Here is a 19,262-nt window from a genome sequence, read left to right as displayed (position 1 = left end):
TCTTTGCTTGAGGAATATTGTCGCTGAGCTAACACCTGTGCCAATCTTCCTCTACTTTGTATGTGGGATGCTGCCACAGCATGACATGATGAGCAGTATATAGGTCTGCACCCAGGACCTGAAGCTGTGAACTCAGGGCTGCAGAAGTGGAGCATGCGAATTTAACCACTACGCCACTGGGCCTGCCCCAAGGTGTCTTTAAATAAACAGAAGTTCTTAATCTTAATGGGGTCCAATTTATCTTTTTTCTTTGATGGTTAGTGCTTTTTATGTCCTGTTTTAAAAATTTTTGCCTACATCAAGGTCTTAAAGGTATTCTCTTTTGTATCCCTCAAAAAGTATATTACCTATCCCAGTTAGATTTACAATCTATCCAGAATTGATTCTTGTCTGTCATATGACATAGGGGTTAAACACATTTTTCCCCATATGGATACAGAACTGGCCCAGAACCATTTAGTAAAAAGGTCATTTTTCTTCCACTTTGGTATCATCATAAATCAGGTACATATCTGGGGTTTCTGGACTTTTTCTCACCATTGGCCAATTTTGCTATCTTTGCATGAATACCTTGCTGTCTTTATCACTATCACTTTATGACAGATCTTGGCATTGCACAATGTTAAGTCCTTGGCCTTTTGCATTTTCGTGACAGTTTTGAATCAGCTTACCAACTTCCACAAAAACCTTGCTGGACTACTGATTGGGATCGTATTGAATTTTTACGCAGATTTGGAGAACTGACATCTTTACATATTGAGTCTTCCAACCACAGTCATAGTATATCCTTTATTTAGATCTAACATTACAATCTTCCTTAATTTCTCTTAATAATGTTTGAAATTTTCAGTAGAGGTCTTACATATCTTTTGTTAAACTTATCTCTAGGTATAAATTTTTATGCAACTGTATATCTTATCAATTTCTAAACTTCATTTTCTATTTATTTGTTGCTGGTATATAGAAGTAAAATTGATTTTTTGTAAATTTAGCTTGTATTCAGCAACTTTTCCAAATTTATTCATTGTAATACTTTTTACATAGATTCTTTGAGATTCCCTATGTAAACAATCATATCTTCCGTAAATAATGATGGTGGTATTTATTCCTTTCCAATTCTTATGCCTTTCTTTTTCTTGCCTTGTTCCATTGGCTAGGAATTCCAATATGATGTTGAACCAAAGTGATGACAGTATGCATTGTTGTATTTTTCCAAATATCGGGAAAGTATGAGGTTTGCCATAGAATTTTTTTGTAGATATTCTTTGTCAGATTAAAGAAGTTTCCATGTTTGCTAAGAACTTTTATCATAAATGAGTGTTGAATTCTGTCGAATGCTTCTTTTTCCCCATTTATCAAGAAAATCATGTGAGTTTTCCATTCTTCTGTTAATGTAATGAATTACAAAGACTGCTTTTTGAAAATATTTAACCAACCTTGCATGCAAGGAACAAACCTTACTTTGTTGCATTATCCTTTTTATATACAGCTGGATTCTATTTGTTAATATTTTATTAAGAATTTTTTACATATATCATCTGGAAAGAGATTGATCTGTAATTTCCCTTTCTTATAACGTGCTTGTCAGATTTTGGAATCAAAGTTATGCAGGTCTCACAGAGTTAGGTAGGGCAGAGAGGGTGAAAGCTGTGAAACTAAGGAAGAAGAGGTGGATCTGAAAAAAACTAAAGCAGATTTGGCTGAACTTGGTGACTGATTAGATGTGGCAGAAAAGGAAGAACGAAGCATTGGCAAAACCCCATGGTTATATGCACCATATCTGAATTGAGGGGTGCCTCTGTCAGAAACAAGGGGGCCAGAGGAATGGTGAGGGCAGCATTCCTCCTGTAATGCCACAAACCATAAACAAGCACACCTCATCTGTCCTTCTGAGCCTGGTACAGTTTGCCCTCACGCACCACCCCTTACCAGCCTTAGTACTTTTTCTTTCATGTGGCCCAACAGCAGCTAAGTTAAAAACTGTACCCTCAACCTTCAACATGAGGCCACCTTCTCTCAGCTCAATGAGGAATTTGCAAATGTTACTACTGCTGGTCTACCCAGAAGACCTCTACCCTAGCAACCAATGGGCCTCTCCTCTTTAGAACAGAACATTGAGCCCGTCCCTCCAAAATGACTTGATTTCACTTGCTTCCCCAGGTGGTAAAATCATTTAGAAGCAAAGTCTGTTGGAGTTGGAGATGCTTGAAGCCAGGCTGCCTGGGTTGCACTACAGCTCCATCACTTAGTAGCTGTGTGACCTTGGGCCCCACTTTCCTCATCTCTATATGGGATAATAACAATACCTACCTCCTCAGAGGATGGAGTTTATATGTAAAACCACTTTGAAAAGGCATGGAATTTAGTGAACACATTACTTTGTTTTAGCTATTAGCTATCCTCCTCATCATCATCACTGTCTTTTGGGCCCTCTTAGGAAATCTCTAACACCGCCCACTAATGGACACTCAGAACTATGTTTGATTCCCTAAGGGAGAGGGCACAGTACTCTGCAAAGCATTCTACACCACTGACAGAGTGCAACATTTTCCCTTTTATAACATCCACCTGTGTAAGCTCTGTTTTTTTTTGATCCCTCTCTCTTCCACGTAGCTGTCCCATGGACGTTATAGACAGGTATTCTGACCTACATGCCAAGCTGTCACCTCTTTGGGCTCAACATCTTCTGATGCTGCAATAAATCCTCACACGACTTGTGTCTGTCACAGCTTTGCTATCATGATTGGCCGAGCAGGACTAAGGGAAGGCCACACCATGACTTACTCGGAGGGCCATCCTCAGAGGGCCCACTTCCAGGATGCCCTACAGGCAAAGCACTGGCCTTGCCCTACAACCCAAACAGGTGGAGAAGGAAATACCCTCTCATAGGGCACAGGACTCTCTCTGTTTGATTTTATTTAGTTTCATCCTATGATGAAATCAGTCAAACACAACAATATTTTATGCTGATAATATTTAATATTGAAGAATTAGTTCAGACAAATTTACTTTTTCCCTAGCTGAGCTTTCTCCTAGAGTGTAATTTAATTTTCTTTATATTTATGCTAAGGAATTCTGGGTCTTTGGCCTTTGGCCTTCACATACCTCCAGAGTATTTTGCTTGTTTTTAATTGATAAAGAGTTACTCTAGCGCATGGGCCTGTTCTGAACGCAACAGGTACCTTCCTTTTTACCACAAACAGTCCCAGACTGGAGGTCACCCTTTCCACACTGGAAAAGCAACCCAGAGGTCTGCAGCCTGACCAACTCTGCAGGGCACAGCTTCCTTCAAAGCCAACTTAACTTTCCCAAATTTGGGTCTCAGGCTGATGTCACATTTCTTAGCCTTCAAAAAAGAGACAAAAAGGAAAATGAATGTTGCTGAGTTGTTTCAAAAGTACAATGGAAACATTTACAACAGCATTAAAGCATATTCTAGCACCAAAACAGTAAGGATGAGCAAAAGTCAAGGAACAAAATAAAAGAAGGTATTTCAATGCACCTAATAGACATAAACTCAGGTTAATAAAAACACAACTATAAAAGGAGTAAAATACATGATCATGGCCAGTAAACTTGTATGAAGAGAGATTTTAACCTCACTATAAATCAGGACAATATAAATCAAGACCACAATGGATACCATTTTATATCTACTTGGCAAGACTAAGAAGTCTGATAATACCAAAAGCTGAAAATATGTCAATCAACTGGCTCTTATATATTGTTGACAGGAGCGTGTACTGGTATCATAAGCACTTTGACAAAATAATTGGTGCCATCATGTAAAGTTAAACATTCGTATCAGGATCCAGCAATGCCACTGCTATACCCCAGAGCAGTGGTTCTGAACAAGGGTGATTTGGCCTCGAAAGGGACTTTTGTCAATGTTTGGAGACAATTTTAGTTGTCACAACTGGGGAGGGGATGCTATTGTCATCTAGCAGGTAGAGGGTAAGGATGCTGGCAAACATCCTACAATGCACAGGATAGCCCCCCAGCAACAAAGAAGTATTCAGTCCAAAATGTCAGTGGTGCCAAGGCTGAGAAACTCTCCCTAGGGATACTGAAGCACACACATGCCAGGATATGAGTCTAAGAATATTCTCAGAGCACTGTTTGTAGTTGCCAGAAAATGGAAACAACCCAAATTCTCAACAACAGGAAAAAGGATAAATAGGTTATAGTATATTCTAAGCAGTGAAAATGGATGAAATTCAGCTTTACATGACAACACGGATAAACACTGGAAGCATAACGTGGAGTGAAAAAAACAAACAGAAGAAGAAACATACAACATGACACACTTTTTATAAAGTTCAAAAAGGCAAAAGTGTATGGTATTTAGTTATACATATACGTTTGATAATATTAACAAACAAACAACAAAAAACCCATATGACAATGATAAACAATATTTAAGAGTGTTGGTTACCCAAGCCCAGAGATGGGAAAGTTGGAAGCACATTGACAGGTGCAAATTAGGAGAAATGCTCTGGTCTTTTAGCTAGGCCATGGTCTCATTGATGTTCTTTATATCTATAAATAAGTAAATTTTATGTAAAAATAAACTAGGAGAGGGTCACACATGGACCAATGATGACAATCTATCAGAAGGCAAGGATTATGATTAATCCAATTCTGTACAATTGGGATTTTTTAAATAGATTTTGTTTTTAGACCACTTCGAGGTTCCTACCAAAACTGAGAAGAAGGTACAGAGATTTCTCACAAATAAGAAAATAAACCAAAATTTTTTCAAAAGCAAGGAAGTCTAACTATGGGGCAAGACTGCTCTTTTCCTTTATCCAACAGATATTTATTGAGCCTTTATTACATGCAAGATGCTGGGGTAAAGTGGTTAAAAGAGGTTCCCACCCTTGGAGTTTACAGGCCCATGGGGGAGAAAAAACATTAAACAACTAACTGTACCAGGAAATATTCAACTTTGGGGGGCGGGCGGTGGGGGAGGTGGGTGGTGCCTGAGTGGCCTGGAAAGTGAGAAAGACTTCTATACAGTGCTGTAGGAGCAAAACTCAGAAAGCCAAGGACAAACTGACCAGAGAACAAGATGGGCTTTTGCACAGGACATTCCCCTGCTCAAACACATCTACAAACCTTAGGATTAAGTCCAATTCGCCTGGCTAATACTCTAACACTCCTACCATCTCTCTGACTTCACCTCCCATTCTCCCTTCATGAACATCCCACCCCAGTCTTAACAGGTCTGTTGATCTGTCCACCCAATACCAAGAGCATTTCAGCTGCAGGGTCCTTGCAGGAGCCATTCTCCCTGCCTGGAGTGACTTCCCCTGCTGTTTCTCGAGTGGACCCAGCCTCCAGGGACATCCATAAAATACTTGCTGACTGGTGCATTTCTTTGGCACTGTAGACCTAGCATGGTACATTCAGCACGAAGGTACTTGCGATGTGTAGCCAAAGAACAAGACTGGCAAGAACTGAGAGATGACCTTAGAGATCTCCCCATGTTGCAGATAAGAAAGATGAAGTCCAGAGAGGGCAAGATCACACAACTTGCCAGTAAGAACACTGATCTCCTAATGGCAAGGCCAGTGTCCTTTCTGCCATGCCAGGCTATCCATGAAACCCAAGCAGAATCTAAACTGGTTTCACCACTCCATCATCACTGCCCCATTTTCTCTAAGCAATGGTCTCCTGAACTGTGCTTCTTAATCCTCCTCTCACACAGCACAGACAACATAATACCATTTGTAGAGCCCGCTAGAATAATGGACAAGGTTGCCTATGGCCCCCAGGAGACTGGCTCAGGGCCCTAGTCACCCCGGATCTGCCTGGTTGCCCTGAGGGGATCAGTCTTCACATAGGTATTACCCATTTGTTTGGCAACTAGTTGTGAAGCTCCGTCTTAAGGTTTAGATAAAAGGCATACATTTTAAATGTTCCATTTAGTTCTGTAAAATGCATATGACATACCATAATTAGATGAAAAAATATTTCACAGAAATATTTTGTTAAATTTATGACAGAGAAAGTGTCCCCTTGGGCTCCATCTGCATCACTCTGTGTTAGCAAATACTTAAACTGGAATTTGAATTTAGCCTCACAGTGACTCATACTTTCTGTTAACCAAAAGGCTGTTTCTAAGTTACCAAGGGCCAAGATGATATTTGAAAATTTCCAATTAGCAATCTTAATCAGTTAAGACATATATCTGACCAACTAAAGCAGTGACTTCATTCAAAAATAGAGTTTTGTTATCCACTAAATTAAAAAAAAAAGTTCCCTTAAAAGATTTTTGCCAGCCAAGAGAATGAAAAGACATCTAACAGAACCCAGCTGTTGCTCTGATGTTTCCATGGTGAGAACCCAAAGTTAGACAGGAAAGTATTTATTGTCTCTGTAGCATGCAAAGTTTAGGAGTATAAAGTACAGGCCATGGATACTGAATATACCCACGAACTGGACTACCAGCCAGGACCTTAATGCATAAGCCATTATTATGTTATTTTGTTTTAGACTGAAATGCTAATGGATCCAGCACATTCTTTCTGCTGAAAACATGGACATGGAGTAGATTAATATAATGAAATTTCAGTCTGCACAGTATAAACATCAATAGGAAAAAAACACAATTAGTGGCCAGGTTGCAGATTTATTCAGTTGTAAAACAAATCAATACAGTGATAATTTACAGACTATGAGGTGTCTTGCTACTTTTCTTGCATGTGTACTTTGATTTAACGTTTTAAAAACTTTCTTCTGGAGCTGGCCTGGTGGCGTAGTGGTTAAGTTCCTGCACTCTGCTTCAGCAGCCAGGGGTTCACAGGTTCAGATCCCGGATGCAGACCTATACACTGCTCATCAAGCCATGCTGTGACAGCATCCCACATACAAAATAGAGGAAGATTGGCACAGATGTTAGTTCAGTGACAATCTTCCTCAAGCAAAAAGAGGAAGATTGGCAATGGATGTTAGCTCAAGGTGAATCTTCCTCGCCGAAAACAACAATAGCAACAACAACAACAACTTTATTCTAAGCCACAGATACTAGCAAATTGCTGTGAATGTCCCTTAGAGGTCTGAGAGAGCAGAAGAGAAACTAGGAGGAAGGAGAACTGAAATTCTCTGCGAACTTTCGGAAATAGAAAGGATGCCAAGCACAGTCTCAGGCTGAGGTTTCAAGATGGTGGCTACAGAGGTGAAAAGAGCCCTGCCCTGGGGTCTGGCTCAGCTTTATCCTGAGACCCAGGGGCTCTCTTATCTCATTCATAAAATAAAGCAGAACAGCAGAATGGCAGCATCCAGCTCTGGTAGCCTCTGACAGCTGAAGACACGAAATTGTGTGGACATTAGACAAGCTCTCCCATTTCCAGAAGTTGTACAATTACTAGTCTTGTGTGTGTTTTCTGGTCAAGCTTAATTTTAAAGTTTCAATAATGGCACTTCTTACACACATTCTTCCACATTTCTTACACACACATTTTTCACAAATGGGAAAAGAAGGGTACTAAAGAGTAAAATACTTTTAGTTAGAAACAAAAGAGATAGGATATATGTGTTTTTAAGCAGCAGATATCAAATGCAACTAATAAGAGGGAGCCAAATGTGTTTCAGAGTTTACGTGCAGTAACATTACTCTAACTCATGACTCAGTTTGATTCTAGAACTCTGTCTTTTCACATGCTTTGAACTTCAACGCACCACAATAAACTCTTAATATGGTAATAAAGTATAGATAATTGACATCTAGAGATAAACCCCAAATCTTATATTTCAGCTAGGGTTCTTCCCAACAGCCTCATTATCTATTTTCTACCCCGTCAAGTCATGGCCCCAAATTACCAACAGTAACCACATGACTTGTTTGGGCAGCATTTGCTTTCTACTTCGTTGGCCATCTACTGTTGGAGATGCCAATGAAGAACGAATTGTGTAAAAGGGAGATAATAGGAAGACAAAAAAGAGCAGCAAAGGGCCAGAATTATCTACAGAGACCATCACGAAAGGAAGGGATGCATGTCATAGGTCCATATGTTGTCCTGCACAGTCACACAGTTCCCACAGTGTCCCAGTTTTGGGCTCAGCCTGGTCCAGGAGGATGGTCCCAGGAGACCCAGCAGAGAGGGCTACTGTTTCTCCAATGTGTGAACACATTGCCAATAGCATTCTCCAGCCTAGTGATCCTCACCCTTGTGATATATTATTTGAAAATGTGAATGCTCAGGCCCTAACTTCAGGAATTGTATTTAACTATTTTGGGGTAAGGACTGAACACGGGTTATTTCAGAACCCCACAGGGGTGAGAACCACTATACTAGTCCAAGCTACCCAGGTTTTTTTCAGCAGTTCTGCATCAATAGCCACCACCCAGTGTCCCTGGCCCACTCTCCCTCACTTCCAATCTGATCCCCACCAGGCAGACAGGTACCTCTGATCCGCTTACTGGGCGACCTCATCTCACCTCCAAGCCACCTCTCTGTCCCCCTCTACCCTCCCTAACCTTGTCTCTTGAGACTCCTATTTCATACCCAGGTACACCAGGCCCTTTCCTCCCTCGGCCCAGGGAGCACATCTTGTCCTTCAGGATTCAGTCTAAATGCCTGAGGAGGCTTCTTGGACCATCCCCATTCCACCATCCTCTTTTCTAAAGAATCTTTTAAAATTAATATTTAATTATAGGAATCCATACTCCCTTTGAAAAAGTCTACTTTTCAAAGTACTACTGATAAAAATGCAGTCCCTTTGACCAGAGGTAACCACTGTTATAAATTTAGTGGGTAAATTTCCAGATTTAAAAAAATTTAAATATATATTATTCTACAATCTTTTGATACAGCAATTGATGCGACACGTATGTTGGTCCTTCTGGTATGGGGCATTTCTTAAAAGCCCTGCTTGCATTCCTCCCTACGGCTATTCCATGTTTTACTTACCTAGCCAATCCCCAATTCTTTGCTGTTACAAGTGATATTGTAATGACAATCTCTGCACACATTCTTGTGCACTTCTGCAAGTTCTCCTCAAGAGCATATCCTTATACCCCTGTTACACTCTATCACACAGACCAATTTGCTCCCTTCCAAAGCCCTCTTCCAAAGCTACAGACGTTTACTTGCTGCAGTATTTATGTGCGTACTGTCTTATGATGCTGGAAGCTTCCTAAGGCTCATGTTTACCATTGCAGTCGCAAAATCAAGAATGTGGCAGGCACAAGAAAATATGAACTGAATGAATAATGCAGGAATGAATGTGATTTTTCTCTCCTTTAGCCCATGAGCTCGTAATTCCTGACTTAACAAACTCAGGGCCACAATCATCACATAAAGTTCATAAAATGTCAATACTGATGAAGAAGTCTATCAACATAAGGTCACTGTGAAATAACATGCTCAGTATTGGGGTTTCTCTTCTAGTGATTAGGTGGCTTGCTCATCTATTTATGGACGTGAGCTATCATGGATGTGGAACTAAGGCCCTGGCATGTTTTGACAAACACAAAGGCACTTCACTCTTGTTTCATGATTTTTTCCCCCATTTCATGATCAAAATTATTCACCCTTCTATTTGAAAGGCAATTTTACAGAGCTTATTATAGGTGAAAAAAATATAAACAAAGAAAAGTATCTTCTCAAGGCCAGTAAGTCAGTATTCATTCCACTTCAGACAGCAGCATGCCATTGGCATGAAGTCATGACACCCTCCATCCCACTCACCCTCTCCCAGCCCAAGACCTCCGGGAGACAAATGCCTGCATGCAGCAGGCCCTGACTGGCCACTTCCTCGTGGGGGCTCATCTCAAGTCAATGTTTAATCCCTTGTTTATAAAACCAGAACTGCATGGCTAGGGGGAAAAAAAAACCCCTCAGGAATATTATTATTTCTCTGGGGCAAAGTGAATACTATTAATTGAGTATTCCTGAAGTCTGATATAATTGTCTCTGAAGTCCTCGCTGAGTTACTGTGTCTTTGGTGGATCTATCAGGTGGATCAAAAGGCACTTAGGATGCCGATGCCAGTCCCAAATGTGCCCAGCTTCCTTGGGTTCTGCAGGGCACGTGCAGAGGGCAAGGGGCAGGCTTCACTCTTCTTTGCTTGGTTCTGCCTCCCAGGGATGTCTCCAGGGAAAGAAGGCTCTACTGGGAGAGCAGCAGTCACTCATTGACTCTAGTTATTTAACTAACTCTGTGCAGAGCGTTCTCAAGCTAAGCCCTTCGCATGGTTCATTCCTTTAATCCTCACAGGAATTGCTGAGGTACGTACTATTATTACCCCATTCATAGATCAGGAGCTGAGGCACAGAGAGGTTAAGGAGTTTCCCCCGAGTTACACAGCTAGTAAGCCAGGATGTGAACTCAAGGAGTCCAATTCTAGCATCCAAGTTCCCAACCACTATGCTATGCTACCTCTGCCATGATCATTTCTTTGTGGCTGGAAAAAAGAAGCCTCTTCTATTTAAGGACTAGAAGAAGTCATTAATTCTCCCTTCTTTCAGATTCTTTCCTGAATATCAATATCTCTTCTCATTGTATTCATGTGCATAGGGACTCTGCCAGCTCTCCCGCAGCCCATCCCACAAAAGCCCCATTCCACGAGGAGGAAAATCAACAACACCTTGATATAGGGCACCACGAGACATACCTGGACACGACTGTAGCCAACATTAATTCTGATCAGTTTCTGAAACAAACACTATCGCAGTTAGAAATAAGTATTTTTTCAACATGAATATGATGCTTCTTTAATGACTATCAGCTTGCTGAGCACATAGTGTGAGACAAGAATGACATTAGGCCAGGTCTCTCTTTCTTTGGGCCTCCCCTCTTCAATTTCCACACCTATTCCCAAAGGGCTCCCTTGCAGCCTGTTTTACCAGCTTCACCTCTGCCCAGTCTCTCTTTTTTGCTGTGTCAGATTTGGCCTTTTCAACCTACATTTTCAGGGTTTCATTTCCCTGTTCATTCAACACTCATCAGTGAAGAGTTACTGCCAGGCTCCCTGCACAGACCATTGTCAAGCAAAGACAATCTCACTCCTCCTTCCATGACTGGATTCCATCAGCTCGGCTGTGTCATCATTAGAAAGGCCCTGCTCCATTTCCAAAGGGATTCTGGGAATTGCATGGGATATACAGAGAGAGATGCTTACTCTCCAGAAGGACCACCCACACCCATCCCTGCACTGACTGCCACAGAAAATCAAGCTCTTCCAGAAAGGGCTGTGAACATTCAGAACACAGATGGGAAGGTGGGCATTACAGGAAATTTGGCATTTGCACAGGTCAAGGGGAGGCAGGGTTGACCCTGAAAGAAGAACATTCCCAATGCAAGTCAAAGATCCAACTAGAAACAAGAACATGTCCTTCTCTTTGAAGAGTGTTCACCAGCACTTTCACAGTAAATGGCTGTCTCTTCCTGAAACACCCCACCAAGTAAGCCCACCTTAGCTTGACAAACATTCACCCTTGAATTTCAAGGTTCATTGACTTAGAAAGTAAGTGATCTTCTCGGTTTCAGAATTTAATGTGATGGTGATTTTACGCCTTCCTTTCCAGGGCTTTATCTATTCACTTCTCTGCTCATTCAGTTTATGGCACCTAAGTCCAGACTTCAACCCTCACCCATATGTACCTGAGTTTCTGAAGTGCCTATCCAACTGACTATGAGAAGTTCTACTTGTGATCCACAGATGCCTCAAACTTAAAATGCCCAAAGCTTACTGAGTGGCCTTACCACCAGCCCAAGACCCTGTCAGTGGCTGACTGGGAATCACTCCAGTCTCCTTCCTCTTTCTCACCACAATCCAGTCACCATCCTACAAATGATGCCCTTCCTGCATCCCGTCACTTCCTCTACTTGCTATTCTTCCTGCCACTGGCTGAGTCGGGTCCTCTCCACCTCTCCCCCCACTGTTGCAACAGCCCTCACCACTCTCCCTGTGTGCAGTGTGCTCTCTTCCATTGCACTCTGCACTCCTCAGAGTGGTCTTGGCTGAAACACAGCCCTGATCTCACTTCTTCACTTAAAATTCATCAGTCGCTTTGTTCAGTTTTAAGGATAAAATTTTGCCTATTTCTTCAGAACGTAGAGAGATCCCCAAATTCAATTCAGCGAAGTCCAAACCCTGAAGAAATCTGCAATCTGGTCACAGAGAATCTTCAAGAAACCAGAAATCCTGCTCCAGAAATCAGAAGGAGCTTTGCAAAGCAACTTCCTCCTCACGTCTCAATGCCTCTGCCTTTTCTTGATGTAAGTTCTTCCAGCTCCAAGCTCACTCCCCTTTCCCTCCCCGTCTTCCCCTCCTGTCCACTCTTCATTATTCAATACTCAGGAAACAAGGAAGAGCCTCTTGGACACTAAACAGTAAATCTGAATCGCTGGCTATATTCCAATCATACCTACCTCGGGAGGTCACATCCCTCGTTGGTGAACCTCATTTATAATGAATCATTTACCATCAGATAAATCTTTCCAAGTAGTTACTTGCTGCTCATGGTACCAGTGGTTATTAACCTGATTGTTGTGAAATCCTCTAGTGTGTTTATGCCAGTGCACAGAATCTTCTCTCCAGTTCATGTCCATATTTATTTAACAATTATCTTCTTCCATAGAACAATATCCGGGAAAGCCCTACGGCATGGAGTGACTATAATAATAAGAACACAGAGCTAAGCACACATTTGTGCTGCCTCTCTTAATTCGCCTACCCCCTCTATTAAAGAGGTATCATCACTGGGAGGTTGCAGTGGAGGAGTCTGTGGCCAAGCCTGGCGAGGAGGCAAGGTCTGTGGCTGCAAACACCACACCTTTCCTCTCAATGACCTCAGCTGCTGCTCCTGTGTGCATGTGGCCAAACCTTCCTCTGGGAGCCAGGACTGAGAGGGTTACCTGAGTTGTAGATTTTGTGGGTTAACACCAATTATATAACACCTACTAGGTGCACGATATATTTTTTTCTTGCAAATTGATTGCTTATTGCCAACTGCTTCCAAGAAAGACAGAGCTAGGGACTAGCCTGTTTTTCTGCTGCAGATCCTGCAGCTAACTGGAGAATGAATTCTGTGACTCCTGGCAATGAAGTCCTGTGGACAAGGGCATGAGACAGACAAGAGAACAACGCACTGCCCTAGAACTCAGCATCCAAACATGCCTCCTTCCTGTCAAAATACAGGCAGATGAGCTCACCCACCCTGCACGGTTCCATAATTAGGCTCCCTCATTTGCTCACTGGTTCCTGTGGCTGGTGGAGAGGGGCCAACATCCTTTCCTACCCCTGCAGGAAAAAGGAAAACAACACCATCTCCAATTGCCTCTTCCAGCTCCTACCCTGGAGGCTCAGCCCCAAGGCTTGGCTCCCTCTTCCTACCACCCACTGGGCCATTAACTGGTGAACTTCAGCTATGAGCGCCAAAAGGTGAGGACAGCTTAGCCTCCAATAATTGATAGGTAACTGTGGCTTCCTCTCAACCATGATGAGTTCCTGTTCTCTATGTCTTCTTTCCTTCTCCCATCACTAAGCTTATGGTTAGTCAATTTTGATTAACTGGGAAGGCTTATTCCAATCTTGTACTTATTGCTCTGACATTTTCAGAACTCCTCTTCAGAAACTGTCTTCAGTGCCAATTTATGAGAAAAACAAGCAAATCAGTATGATTATTTCGGGATCAAAATAAACAGGGACTATAAACAAAATAGCCCATTATGATTATCAAGTTCCAGTAAACATTTACTCTGAATGATTTTCTGCTTTCTCAACAAATCTAATGCATCCTCGAAAGAGAAAAACTTGTTACTACCGCATGTGTTCTACAGGTCCAGAGACTAGAGCCAGGGATGTTGGGTTCTGAGTGCAGACTCTGGACTAGGACGGTCTGGGTTCAAACCCAGTTGTGCCACTTACCGCCTGTGAGATGTGGGGCAAGTTCTTTAACCTCTGTGTGCCTCAGTTTCCTCATCTGTAAAATGGGAAGGATACTACCACCTTCTTCATGGAAATTACAATACATGTAAAATTGCTTGGCACAAGAGCCAATACAAAGTTAAGTGCTCCATAAATGCTGGCTCCTGCTATCATTACTGGTACTGTCACTTACCTCCTAGAGAGTGAAGGAAAAATAACAAACCATTCACCTAGGATGATACAGAGAGGCTGCAGTTAGAAAGAGGACACATTTTCCTGAGTGAGGGTGACACCTAAAAGCTGCACAGGAAAAAAACTAACAAACTGGACTCTCTTATATTTTATGCACACATCAAGAGACACCATAAATTAAAATATATTTAAAAGATATGGAGAAAGTATTTGTGACATAGTCATCTAAAAGTTAATATTGGGAATGGCCCTGTGGTGTAGTGGTTAAATTTGGTGCACTCCACTTTGGCAACCAGGTTCATGGGTTTGGATCCCAGGCACAGACCTACACCACTCATAAACCATGCTGAAGCAGTGACCCACACACAAAATAGAGGAGGATTGGCACAGATGTTAGCTCAGGGCTCATCTTCCTCAAGCAAAAAAAGAGGAAGATTGGCAACATACGTTAGCTCAGGGTGAATCTTCCTCACCAAAAAAGAAAAAAGTTAATATCTATAAAGTATAAAGAATACATATATTCTCTCTGATTTGTATCTGAAAATTTCCATATTAAACATACAGTAGCTATACATCAATTAAAATAGACAAACCATTCAGGAGACAAATGAGCCAAGGGTATAAACAGGAAATACTCAGAAAAGGAAATGTCAGCAGCCAACACAGCAATGAAAGATGAACAACCTCAGTAGTAATAAAAAAACGCAAATTAAAATGCCGAGGCACCACATCTCACTTTTCAGAATCACAAAACTTCTGAAAAGCTCCTAACATCCAGTTTCGGTGATGGTGTGGGAAAACGGTCAATCACATGCTGACTGTGGAACAGCACAATGGCATAGCCTTTGAGAGAGCAACACAGGGACATCAATATTTAAAATCTAAGTATCCTCTGATCCAGAATTCCACTTCTAAGAATCTCTCCTAAAAGAATGCTAACATACACGCACAAACACATTTGTGCGTGTGTGTTCATTACAGAAAGTTTGGTACTAGGAAAAAATTGTCATCAAGCCATAGCAAAATGAATGAAGGCATTATGGTATTACAATATATCCATATAATGGAACACTAAGCCAATAATTTTTTTAAATGTACTTACATAAAAACTCTGGAAGTAATAATATAGAAAGAAGGCAACATGCATTTGATAATTGGTTACTAATTGCCAAGTACTCAGTATATTTGTTTTATTTCTACAGAATCACCAAGAAAAGGTAGGCTAATAAAATGGTGAACAGTTAATTCTTTGTTGTGGGGGGCTGTTTGGGGCATTGTAGAACGTTTAGCAGCATCCCTGGACGCTACCCACTAGATGCAAATAGCACTCCCCACCTCAGGTATGACAACCAAAAATGTATCAAGACATTGCCCAAGTCCCGAGGGACAAAATCACCTCTGGTTGAGAACGACTGCCTTCGGGGACCAGTGGGACTGATCCCAGCCTGCCTCCATGTCCCTGAGAAGCCCAACCTTTCCTGGACTCATCACAAGGCCCCTGTGTCCCCACAGGCTCTGTATGTCCTCTAGTCTGATTCATCTCCTGCCCTCTCCAACCCCCATTCTTCCACTGTGCCCTGGGAACTCATGAGCAGTCATCAGCAAAATCCCCTCTAGTCTCCACCTCTTCATGGAATATTCCTTGCTTTACCCCTAAACTTTAAGGACGTTATTCTCTACAGCCCTCTTATATGGCACAATGGATTCTTCTCTCACATCCCACATACTCCTCTTTGCCACTTCCAGACCATTTTCCTCCCAACCTCCCTCAATAAACTCAGCCTCTGAGAACAGGGGTTGGCAAACTACAGCCTGTGAGTCAAATCTGGCCCACCACCTGTTTTTGTACCGTCTGTCAACTAAGAATGGTTTTAACATTTTTAAATGCTTGGGAAAAAAATTCAAAAGAATATTTCATGACATTTAAATTTCAAATCTCAGTGTCCATAAAGTTTCACTGGAATGTAGCCATGCTCATGTGCTTACCTGCTGTCTGTGACTGCTTTTATGCTACAAAGGCAGAATTCAGTTGAGTAGTTGCAACAGAGACGGTCTCACCTACAAAGCTTAACATAGTTACTATCTGGCCCTTGACAGACAAAGTTTCCAACCTTTGCCTTTGAGGCACGTGGCAGCAGTCTGTACCATCCACTCCCAACCAGTTATCATCATCTACCACCCGCCAGGTCACACTTCCACGTGTACGAAGATAGACACACGACTGAAAGCTGGATGGCACAACCGCTAATATTAGTGACTCAATGATGTTCAAAATTACCTCTATGGGTTGGAATGTTGTGTGGAAATCAACAGGATGAAATCTAAATTTCATATATTAAGTCCCACGCAATGTTCATTATCAGAAAGACCGACATACAGAGCAGAAAGAAGACCTGGTGTGTGTTGACAGAGACAAGAACCGGGATGAACAGAGTAACGTTAGGGGGAAATTGTATCCATATAATGGAATGCTGAGCAACAAGAGAGCTATAACACTATGGAACAAATTTAGGTCAGATGACTTTCCTAACAAGCAGAAAAGTTCAAGAATAGAATGAAATGCCTCAGGGAGGAGAATGTCTGAGCCTGGAAGTGCACAGTAAGGGCTCCTGCTCTGGGCTAGACAACCTTGAAGACTTTTTAGTACTAAATTATATACTATTACAATATAACCAGAGACACTGGTTCTTTTGCTGATTATATGCTAAAAATAATTTTTTGGCAAAAAATGAAAGTGCCAACATTTTTCTTCCTTCTGATCAAATCTGTACATTTAAGTGCAAAGATGAAACTCATACGGCACACACAATCACAAAAGACAATTTTAGGTGACAGATGACCAATAAACTCGCACATTATTTGGTAAATGCTCTATGTGGAGTTTTATTTCTTCAGAAACCAAAGCAAAGCAATGTGAGTTGAGAGTCATTAGTCCTTGGAACTAAAGCACATAGCCTAGCAGGCCTAAGACTCTAAGGAGACTCGGAGACTGTCTCCTTTTCACCTCTCTTTTTATTTTTTTATTTACCTCAAGAAAAATACACCTACATGGTATATAAATCAAATTCCCTCCCTAAAAAGTCAGAAGTGCAAATCTCACTCAGTGAATACACTTAGTAATGGTTGGTTGGGAAGTGGTTTTGTATGACTCAGACACTGAGAGGCAGAGGCCAAAGACTTGCATTTAACCCATGGCTCAGTCCCCCAGTCCTGTGATTTGTCACAAGGCACCCACTCCCTGATGGTTTTCTCACTTGTAAAGCAAAGATAATGACACTTGTCCTGCCTGGATCCTCCAGAGGGTCATGGTGAAAATTAAATTCAAATTCATCTGAGTGCAGAGTGCCATATACATTCTAGGATGACATGAATCTCTTTCTAACATACTGCTATCTTCTCTTCAAAAGCATTGGCATTGGTTGGGTCACAGAGTTAAATTCCTCACGTGCGGTGTATGCAGGCATGTTGCTATAAGTTAGCAATACATAGGGCCAGAATGTTCACACAGATGAAGAGTAATCTACGTCAGGCATGCTTCTGTGTCTTTCAAGGTCTACAGGGAATGGAACACAATGAACGACTGGATTCTAAGGTAATGTTTCGAGGCACAGATGTGGAGCAGGTGACTAAGCTATGCTCGCAGGGATCATTCCCCGTTTGGCTTCTCGTCACCTCTTCCCGCCATCTCACTCCTACCTCTGCCAAAACTGTACTGTTGCTTTAGGGCCACAGGGCAAAATCCTTCCAAGAGGCTTCATGGATGAAACCACTTCATAATCCTCAATCTGTAGAATGCTATCTGTCTTTACAAGCTGGAAAGTGTATTTTTCTCAAATAAATGCTAAGACATTTACATTAAAATAATAATTTCAGTAAAATTAAAAATCAGTCCTATTTGAAAAGATTGAGACAGTAGCATTCAGAGCATCTGTGGCCTCTTGTTCCAGATCCTACCAAGCCCAGTGTCTTGAAACTGTGAACTGTGCCCAGGATAGTCCACTCCACTGTTGTTACCTTTGCCAACAGATCACAAAGCATTGCCACCTGAACTCACAACGTTAAGTGACCAAAGGCATAACAGCAAGAAACAGAACAGAAACAAACACCACGTAAGTCAGACAGAGCAAAAGAACACTGGGTGCTGCTGACAAGGTCTCCTAACTCCCACCCTCAGCATCTCTGGTGATTTTAAATACAGATTTTTCAGCCCATTGCATACACCTCCCTCAACTCTCTCCATGTTAATATCTCAAGCCATTAGCTAGAAGCAGCGCTAGAGAGAGCTTCAAGCACTGCCTGAATTACTTGAAGATCTTAGATCACAAAGTGCAATGTTCACGTTAGATGTTCTCATTTCTCAGCCTGTTTAGAAGTTCTGGTTTCCTTTTCTCTAAAATAGAGCCTGTTATACACAGACTTTTAGGAAGAGAAAAACCTGTAGATGGAGGGCTATGTGGTAGAGAAGGGTGTCAACATGGACAGTACTTTGCATATCCCTCTCAGATTGATGCCCTCCTCCTCCTTCTGCAATTGCAGGCCCCCAGCGGCATGGGCTAGTTCATACTCCCAGGATTCTATAAGTAGCAGACTGCTCAGGGGACTTCTCAGCAGTGGTGGGGGTCGGCGTTCCCTTAGGGATGGAGAGGAAGGGACACATCTTGATCACTCTCTGAAGGCCATCCAACACATTCTGAGTTAAGTTCTTCTTCACTATGCAACCTCCTGACCTTTATTTGGCTCCCAGGTGGATCTGCATGATGGGGGGAAAATGCTGCAGGCAAATGATATGAGCAGGGCTCCCACCTTGCCTGCCACAGGAGGAGGTGCACTGGCAATCTGGTGTATCACTCAGCCCTGGTGGACCCGGCTGGCATGGACGAGTCCACAGAGCCTCATTATCTTAGCGGACTGACAGCATCCATTTGGGAAGATAGAGCTGGACCCAGACCCCAGAGCAGCGTGACCATCCTTTTGCTGCACTTGTTTTTTATGGAACCACTTCTGAGTTCCTACAGATTTTGTCAAACTTTATATTTTGAATATATATAATTTCTCATGGGATTGTCAATCTTCCTATTTCTTCCTTTCTACTTTCCTCATTCTTACTTTTGCCTAGCCCAGATGTGAGGTTCATAAGAACAAAGATCATACCTTTTCCATTTATATATCTTCACAGCTTCAAATAGTCCTGG

At 41.9% G+C, this 19,262-nt stretch overlaps 1 protein-coding gene across 40 annotated transcripts in view; it reads right to left on the bottom strand.

Moving 5' to 3' along the window:
* FHOD3 (formin homology 2 domain containing 3) overlaps nucleotides 1-19,262 on the bottom strand; it is a 455,074-nt gene that overhangs the window by 122,483 nt on the left and 313,329 nt on the right. The gene's annotated exons all lie outside the window — the stretch shown is intronic.

The sequence above is a fragment of the Equus caballus genome, chromosome 8 (genome assembly GCF_041296265.1).
Source record: "Equus caballus isolate H_3958 breed thoroughbred chromosome 8, TB-T2T, whole genome shotgun sequence".
NCBI classification, from domain to species: domain Eukaryota; kingdom Metazoa; phylum Chordata; class Mammalia; order Perissodactyla; family Equidae; genus Equus; species Equus caballus.
Note: the sequence above shows the minus strand (reverse complement) of the source record. Positions and strands in the feature narration are given on the sequence as shown.